Source organism: Dermacentor silvarum, chromosome 5 (genome assembly GCF_013339745.2).
Source record: "Dermacentor silvarum isolate Dsil-2018 chromosome 5, BIME_Dsil_1.4, whole genome shotgun sequence".
Taxonomy (NCBI): Eukaryota; Metazoa; Arthropoda; class Arachnida; order Ixodida; family Ixodidae; genus Dermacentor; species Dermacentor silvarum.
In genome coordinates, this window is record NC_051158.1 from 146292035 (window position 1) to 146301626 (window position 9592).

General features: G+C 43.4%; 1 long non-coding RNA gene across 3 annotated transcripts; it reads left to right on the forward strand.

The window, feature by feature from the left end:
• The first annotated feature begins 307 nt into the window (after positions 1-307).
• Positions 308-8392, forward strand: LOC125946052 (uncharacterized). Of its 3 annotated transcripts, XR_007467361.1 has the most exons (3): positions 308-808; positions 2194-2278; positions 7242-8392. It is a non-coding gene; the product is annotated as an uncharacterized LOC125946052 (long non-coding RNA). The 3 variants fall into 3 exon arrangements; XR_007467360.1 differs by lacking the exon at positions 308-808 and having other exon boundaries at positions 847-2278; XR_007467359.1 differs by lacking the exon at positions 308-808 and having other exon boundaries at positions 847-2278; positions 8255-8392.
• Positions 8393-9592: the final 1200 nt, after the last annotated feature.

The window sequence follows — 9592 nt, forward strand, 5'->3', positions numbered from 1 at the left end:
AGAGATGCCGCCATCCATGCAGGTTTTTCTTTTATGCGGCGTATTCATCTGGTATAGATGAGTAAAACGCATGATCCAGGAAGCTAGATTCACGGATACCTCAAGTTGTTCGGGACTTACATGGATGTGTTTATAGGCTGAATTAATATTTATCATCATCATTAATCTATCATCGGGACTAAGAAATTGCACGAACTCTTACTAGTAGATTATTATCAAGCATGTTCGTTTGCATTGGCTCCACTTTGATACCAGCCAACATATTTCTGGTTTTGCAGCAAATATTTTGTGGCATGTCGTGTTTTTTTAATGTGATTTGCTCTTACCTTCTTTACACTGCGTTCAGTGGAACTCGTTAAAGTTGTTCTGCATTCCCGATTATCTCGCTGGCATAAAATTTCCCAATTACACTTACACCCTTCAGTGACGAAGTATGATCGACTGTCGATAAATCTATGAAATTTACATCAATTTATGCCAAGGTGCTGCACACTCCATTAAGAGCAAGTCAAGATTGTAGAATGACTCTGCATATTATGATGAGTCACCATAATTACAGAGTGATTCCTTATCTAATTATTGTGCACTCTGTAATGATAGGTTTCTTCATAAAATATAACTGAATCACTAGTGTGAGTTACCTGCACAAGTTAATTATTGGTTCCAAGGTTTACTGAAAAGAATATTATTTTGCAATTGCTGCAGAAACGTCCCACATCACATCTCCCGTCAAACACTGTAGTGCCTTCTCCAAAGCTATCCTCAGTAGCGATACATTTCCCTCAGAAGTGAAATGAAGCTACTTGAGGTAAGCATAACATTTATTTTCCCGAAGATTAGTTTTGGTGGTCATTTCCTTGCCGCAACTGCACAGAATTGGCAAAAATAAGTCGCGCACACAAATGTGTACACCGTGACTGAAGGGAGTGTCAATATGAGCTTGAGAGTGCGAATATTTATTTACAGGAAAGCAAACGGCTCAGCCTGAGCCATTGCGCTCTCACCTACTTTTCTGCTCACAACATGAGTTGGTAACTGTTATAATAGGGCTGACTCCACACGTTGCTTGCATTTGTTGAAATCAATTTTTTTCTCCATGTAAGTGTTCTTGTAGTATTTGAGCCCACTTAATGGTAAAGTCACGACAGCAGAAGCTTTCCTTGTTTTTCTTTTGCCAATTTGTTAGCATAGCAGCACATACTGTGCAGTTTATTCTATTATCCAGCCATGCTTTGTACTAATAGAGTATACAACAGCTCTGGACGATTTTGGAAAATGTAATGAAACACGGAAACTGCCTTTTAGCATTAAGCACGTGGAAACTTTAAGTTTGTCGCTTCATCTGTCAACCTAGAGCCTTCATTTTTCATAGTAATAATACATAGGTACAACACAACAATATAGGCAAGCTTTCAATTTAACCGAAATTTTCATTGTCCTATTAAATGGGACATGTCGCCACTATACCGCAACTTTATTGGCGTTAAATTTCGTTTTGACATTCTTGTCCATGTGCTAAATTCTCTTTTGGACAGTTTTTTTCACAGCCTGCAAGCACAACTTCAGCAATGCGTAACCTTTATCTGCATGAGAGACAGGTCAGGACTTAGTGGCATTGTTCTTTGACGTAGTGAATGTTATGTAAGGAATTAGGAACCAGCAGTGAGTAGCACTTTGCAGCACTACTTAACAACACAGACACGCTACTTAAGCATTCCGAGGTCTAGTGGCAGCCACCAAGTGACATTTTTCCACTGATTCATGTAATAAATTATGGCATGCACCCTGTTTTTGGTAGCTCTTTGAACTAGTGCATACAGCTTTCTGCTATCACGTAGCTGCAGTAATAGTATATGTTCATGGAATGACTGGGAGCGCTGTGTTCTTTACCGTCACATTTCAGTACATATGGCATCACGTGTACTGATCACAAAGACCTCTAGACAACAACACCTAATTTGATAACCTACACAGTGCACTTGAGCTTCATATATCATGTCAGCTGCATGCCTATTTGCATGATTGCAAGGAGGCATGCAGTCAGCAACAGGGATGACTGCAGTTACCTGTATCTTAAATGAATATTCACTTAATGTACGTCACTTCAACTGTCTTGCACTGTTCTGCACAAGTCGACTTGCATATGTGATGCTGCTAGCTAATATCTGGTAATAATAATCCTTGTTTTCTCAGTGACAGCTAGCCTCCATGGGGTGGTGCAGACAGGCGAGTGTCATTGCTGGGGCACCTCCAGGCTATCCACAGGAAATGGAACATGGTAAATTCAAACCCCACTGGTTCCCATTTCCAGGTTTCCATAAGTGTGTGTCTGTTCATTATCCTCAAATTACTTAAATTTGAAAACAAAGCCATATAAAGTATACTCATGTCTCACGTAGTGCATTATTAAACATCAAAGTACAAAAACACGCAGCTTAAGAACCCGAAAGATAATTTGTAGCGGGTCAGTCACTGCAAAGGTCAGGATATGTATTGTCGTCGATGCTCGCACACAATAGAATTGCAGAAACGTGTTCATCATTAAAAGCTATTATACATTTAGGGTGTGAACATTTGGTAATGGTTTGAGTGAATGCTACACACTGCATAAATATGCCACCCCTAGCGTAATGCCCTGACAGAGACCCTTAAAGGTGAAATAAATGACGGTATATAAGCTTGGTAACAGATATGTGCAACGAGCAAGTTGTAGTTTTTCGAACTTTCTGTTGCTTCTCAAGCTGTGTGTATTCATTGGTTTGCCTTAAAACTGCAACGCCCGTGCTTGTTTTGAGATCATATTCACCCGTTTGACAAGTTTGGTGGTAGATCTGACGCCAATTTGTCTTCCACAGTGATGGCATTGTTTTGAATGCCAAGTTGTTGCAGGAGGACCTTCAGCTATTTACGCAGAACAGCATGTCTAGGATGGCAGTGTCAGTGTTGTTATAATTGCTTGCGATGTCATTTGCAGCACCTGTATCCCCTGCCACTCATCGCGGCAGGGGATACGGCTTTCGTCCATGGGTCAATGGCATCCTCTATTATGCGCTGCATGGCCCTTACCTTAAAGAAGCAATCCAGCCAATTAATAACTTGCATGCTTTTCATTGTGTGCGTTAGGGGCTTAGCTGCAGTCTTACCAGCCACTGTGGGAGGAGGTTGCTTTTTCGTGCCTCTTTTGGGGACGCAGCATTGGGTAGTTCTCAAAAAAGTTCATTTTTGAGGCAGCACAATTGAAGTGTTGGTTACATTCTGCATCAGTGACACACACTTAGGCACGCTGTTTGTTGTTGGGTATCAGGGAAGAGTTCTTTAGTATCTTTTTTGTTTCTTTAGCTTAGTACATAGTTTAGTGCTAGTAAAAGAAGTATGTGATAGTACATTTAGTACATACATAGCTTCATACATCTCGATCAGAATCAGGGCAGGGCTCGCATGCTGAGCATGCTTTATTGTATCTTCTCTTCATTTCGTAGGGATCAGCGTGCTACAGTCAAATTCAAACTTACGAAATTAAAGAGCAAAAGAAAAGGGAACTGATCGTAAGGATCGCAACAGCGCAAACAAGACACGGACAAAAGGAAGGAAAATCGACAACACGGCGCTGTGTTGTCGACTTTACTTCCTTTTGTCCGCGTCTTCTTTGCGCTGTTACGATCCTTACAATGAATTCCAACCAACTGGCCCAACTTGCCGTCTTGTTGAAAAGGGAACTGTATGCATACAGCAGCAAACAGCGTGCGTCACTGTCACAGAATATTAGCAACAATGCTTCTATCCCATTGTCGCTTAATAGTGAGATACTTTCTTGGGAACTACTTGGTGCTGTAGCCTCAAAAAATTCAAACTTGCCCCTAATGCATTTAGTAAAGCCCTCAACAGGCACAAGGAAAAGTCCCTATCCTATTAATTATCCAGTAGGCTCCTCGAAGACAAGGGCTTAATAATATTAATATGGGGTACTGTTGGGGCTGCAGACGCTCATCTTATTCCATTCCGCCCCCATAAAATTATCTGTTGTGAAGTACATGGCAAACACTTATAGCAACTTTGGCACTCCCATGTTAGACATGCTGTGCTATATACGCAATGCAATGTGCTGTAATAGGTCAACAATGAAAACAAGACTGTCATAGGTAAAGCTAAAGCCATTAGAATGTTTAAAGCAGTTAAAAACAAATGCAGACTTAGGGGCAGAGAAATGAGAATGCAAGCACTCCTTTGGCTGCGTTTGTCCATGCCGCTTTTAACATTTCAACCATGAAGAGCTTGCCCAATTTTCGGCTCTCTTGGACGCTAAAGCGGTGTCAGATCCTCATGGCCAACCATTTCAACTGGATCATTCTACCGCAGTAGTGGTATAGAAGTAGACCATCTGCCTCGTATGTGGGAGGTACTGAGTTCATATCCCTGTGCCGCCAGAAACCCTCCGTTTCTTTCTGATTGGTAGAGATGTCCCTTGGCCGGGTGCTCAGCTTCTTGTGAGGGTTCACATCATGAAAGAGGTTTCATGCGTGCTCTGTGGGCACCTATTGTCCAACCACCAACGGCGTTGTTGAAGAGCATCAGCCGCAGCTGCCTTGAGGCAAGTGCAGCCGCTAGGTACCTACCGGTAAAGTAGGTGCAAGCATGCTCCCGGTCTGGTGTGATGAATTGTTTGGCACATATGTCTGGGCAGTCAGGCGGTAATGAATGTCAGATACGCGCGAATGGATGTGAACCAAAATTTAAGATGATAGGACTGTAACAAGACAAGCACTAAACACAGTACATAGCAAAGGTCCCTAAAACAAACGCGTCTACACTAAGTCCTATGCGCAGCGTTCAAAAAAAAGAGCAAGTACGTCTCAGGGCTACATTCCTGATGGTGTCGTCGATCGGTGGTAGATCGTGTGAGCTGTGGCGACGATTTCCGTTGGAGGCGAGCCAAGGCACGATGACCCTTGTGGAAGGCGAGGCAACGCAGGATGACGGCACTGGTCATTAGATGAGGCAGGTGACGGCTGCATTACCGTGGCCAGAGCACTCGAACGGGTGTCAGGCGGGTGGCTTCCGTTGCCACAACTTCACATGCAACCTTGAGCAAGAGGCGGCTTCAAAGCAAAGGCCTCGGTTAGGCCTCGCATCAGACACAGCCTAAAGCCGCTCCAACAGGCGGCTACGAGCAGGCTACAGCCAGGCTTCTCCAAACGGCGTCACGCCAGGCGCCACTTTGCGTCTGCACCGACACGCAGGCGCGTTTTCCTCAGGGCCACCTCAGGCACTGTGGCAGGAGCTCCCGGAACAGCACACTGGTCGTGCGTCTTCCAAATCAAGCCGAACGGGCAGCATACTCTGCCCGTTCGGCAGCCACCTCTCTTTTTCCCTCTCCGTTTCTTTTCTGAACACTGCCAAGCGAGCAAGCTGCCGTTGGCTCGCCTTCTGTTTCTTCTTCATTCACAGTCCTCAAGAGTTCTCAAACAGTCCACACACATAAACAACACTCATAAGGTCCTTGCACTACACCTGGTGCTTGGCCATTATGGGACCTCAGCACTTCGAAAGCGAATTTGGGGCGCCACATAAAAAATTGCCGATATGGGAATGGCCCAGACCTACTTCTTTTTGTGCTCACGAGGGCTTTGACTGGTATTTAGAGCACAGGCTCCTTCCCCCGAAGAAAGCCGAACGCTATGCTGGGGTACGCTTGTGTCCATTTGAATCAGTGGGGGCCGAGCGGCGGTAGAAATTGAACCCACAACCTCCTGCGGCCGAGGCGGGCAATCTACAACAAGGGCAATCAAACAAATACACTACATGTGCAGTAGCGGGAGCCATTTTTGACAAGACACACTGTGAACTGATGCACTCACCGAAGTAGCAGGGCAAAAATTCTCTTGGGAAATTTTTGCCCGCTGGTGACAGGCAGGTAATTTTGTTGGGACCCTATGTGAATGGGTACGCCACCAGTAAAAGGTCGCTTGAAAGCTCGACTATATGTTTGCGTCAGGCGCTGCTGGACACAGCACAATGAACTTAGAAGCCTGAAGTACCTTTCTACTGCTTGGTAAGTTTGTCCATCAGTAAATGGCTTCGTCCCTGTTCTGGCCTCTTTTGCTTCCACTCATATGTCCCACCAGACAATGTTCCCACCAGACACTCAATGTTCCACTCAATGTTCCCACCAGACAATTTGATGAAGTAGGCTCAATCACAAAAACTTGGATACGTCACAGGATGCATTCATGCTGCAGTTATGCTAATGTCGCATGGTGCTAAACATTGAAGCTGGCCACCCACATTCCCTCTAAAGTATTAGTGAAATCCATTCTATTGTCGATTTGCTGTTAATATTTGTTCAAAGGTACCAATGTATTTAAACAAATTTAACATTATCAGAACTTCAGCTTTGAAAACTTTTCAGTATATGTTAAAACTTTCTTGTGGTTACAGCATTTATAAAATTTTGTGGACAGATAAATGAATCTTTAGCTCATGTACGATGCCCATGTGCTAAATTAACACTTTATGAAAGCATCTAGGGCTGGGATAGTGTAAATATTCTATTACAATTGTCTTTCTTGTGTGTTGTAAGGGTAGCGTTCTGCCTACGTTTTCATGATTGGCTGGCTATGTGCAGTGGATGATAAGAATGGAATAGAGAATGAAGGGAAAAGAATCGCTACAGTATGCCAGCCCTGCTGATACTTTGCAGCATACTTCTTGTGGAACTAGCATACACACTAGGTATTTTTTATTCGTTTGTTTATTCCTATTTTAAACACTTAAAATGACACAAAGTTGGAGGGTACGTTTAACGCAGGGTAAAATCTTAAGTGAATTTTCACAGCCACCTAATTCAGCCTAATCTACGCCACAGTAAGATTGTGTTGAAAAGCTGGCTACCAAGGAGTCAAACATAGCTGCAACTTACAAGAATGGTCAAGTCTTGTTTCCGAACCTCGAAAACACACATTCAAAATAAGAATTCTAGCTTGAGAAATCTGCACACCTTACTGGCCCTCCAGTTTCTTAAACTTCAGTAGTGTCGTCCCATAGTAGGTGGTCCCTCAGTGGTGTCAGTTGAGCTTCAGATGCCAGTTCTCTTGAAGCTTTTGATGACAGTGTCATCAGAAATCGTGCTCTGTGCCTCTAGGACCAATGTACACAACAGTTCCACTGGCAGCCTTTTAAAATTGACTGCTGGTGTAGGGGAATGATGACATAGTGAAAGTCTGTTATTCTTTCTTTGTATGTAGAAGGCAGCTGCTAACATGTTTTCATGAAGCCCATGCCACCACATGAAGCACATCATACAGTCGTTGCTTGCGTTGAAGTTTGTAGCTGGAATGCCCTGCTTCCTTTTAAGTTGGCGAGCCTCCTTCTATATCATTTAAATTTACACAGCACAGCTGTGTATCCAGAGGCTTCTGAGATACAAAACTGCTATTTCAACTTGCGGGTAAAAATCAGTCTTCGGTCAGCGGAAATTCCTGCTTGCCTTGCTGGTAGCATTCAGCTTTTCATGTGGTGGTCTCTAACGGCAGATGTGTACTTTGTTGACGCTGAAGTGCCTGCTCAATGAACGACTGCCACTATACAAAGCATGTTGAAATGCTTTGAGCTTAAAGCAGGTGCTGTAGCTTGCTCACGATCTCATTTGGCACGCCAGCAGTGTAATCACTCCATGCATGCGTGGCATGACCCGTCGAGACTGACAAAAAAAACGCGGAAAAATACTAGCTTTATGCATATAGCGCTAGATAGCTCCAGTGCTGGTACTGCCACTGGCATTCACAGCTGGCCATTATCATCAGCCAAAGTCAAAACCAGGTCACCTGTTGCAGTGCGGAGTTGCAAGTACGGTCATTGTGTAGGAGGGGGGGGGGAGGGGATATGTGAATTTGTATTGTGTGCATACTTACGGTGTGTGCACAATAAATAATTAACCAAGCAGGTACGCAGTAACGTCTAGCTATTTTGGGATTATTGCTGCTATTCAACAGGGATCTGTGTAATGAAAACAGCTTGGTGTGCCTGGCGTACAATTACTTGAAAATATGCATTTGCTTCCTATTGACCCTTTGCCAGCCACAAAGCCTGCTTCAAAACAGTAATAAATATTACTTGTACTGCTTTCACCACTTGTTGTTCCTTTAATAACGTTTATGCTCAATTGCTCAACGTTTCTCAGTGTAATAATCAACGCAACAAGTATTGTACTTTATAGTTTTTCTGTCGTATGGCAATAATGGTTCATTTGTTTCTGCAGCTGTTGTCACAACGCGGACGACACCGTGTGAAAGGAGGTTATGGAAAAGAGACTGAAAGCAGTGCACTGGTACCCCTTGTAGCAATTGGGTAATGTGCTGTAGTAGTGAACTTTGCAATAAAGGTTTATGTCTGCTGATATTGCTTACAGATGTTATAAATCTGATTGCCACATCACACACATACCATGACCTGAAGTTTTAGATGGAATGGTGAGCATATTTATGCATTGAGCCATCATAAGTGCCAACTGGCATACTCTAGGGTTCAAAGGCACTGAATATAGTCTAATTAAAACTGCAATACTGTAATGCAATCACAATCAAAATTCATCAATTCAATAAACAATACACATTTGAACAGTGGTCTCCGAGACAATTGCATACCGACAAACCGTAGAACGACAGAGTTGTAGACTTGTAGGCTTATAGACACGTAGGCTTGTAGACCTGTAAACTTGTATGCCGATTGGCTAGCAGATCATCAAGGTCTGAAATTAGGGTTAGCAAACGGACATGTAAGCTGATAGCCGGATGGAATTTTTGACTGGAGATATATTCATATAAAATTCCAGACCCGCCGTACTAGCTAAGGCATTGCTCCACTGAACTGAAAGCTCAGGATTGAATCCCGGTCGCGGCGGTCGCATTTCGATGGGGGTGAAATGCAAAGATGCCTGTGTGCCATGCATTGGGTGCACTTTAAAAAAAGCACAGGGAGTTAAAAGAATTCGGATTGCCTCAACAGGGTGTGTCTCATAATAAAATTGTGGTTTAGGCATGTAAAACCCCAGATCCTAATTTATGGAATTTCCATGTATGACCATATAAGAGTGACTGCAGTTATGCTTTATAACACATAATAAAGATTTCGAAGTGGCCATATATAGAAGGGTCCCATATATGGGCATATTAAAAATATGGCAGATATGGTCATATATAGCATATAAAGGTGCCATATATGGACATAATAAAAATTGGGCAGATATGGCCATATAGAGCATATAAGGGGGCCATATATGCGGATATTAAAAATTGGGCAGATATGGCCATATATGGTCATATCTGCCCAATTTTTAATATGCCCATGTATGGCCTCTTTCATATCAGTTCATATTTGGCATTTTCGTAAAGGAAGCGCCGCTCGAAGGGCAGAAGGAAAGCGGATTGGGATAGTCGGCGCGGTCAACATTGTGGTCACCAACGTAGCATCATAGTCGCTTATTAGCTTTTTCTGGTCACGAAACTGCCGCCTCAGTTTAATATAGAGCCAGCGCCTGCCGCTGGGGCACCATAGTAAATGAAAAACCACCTAGGCGAGTGGCCGCCGCGGGCAGCGG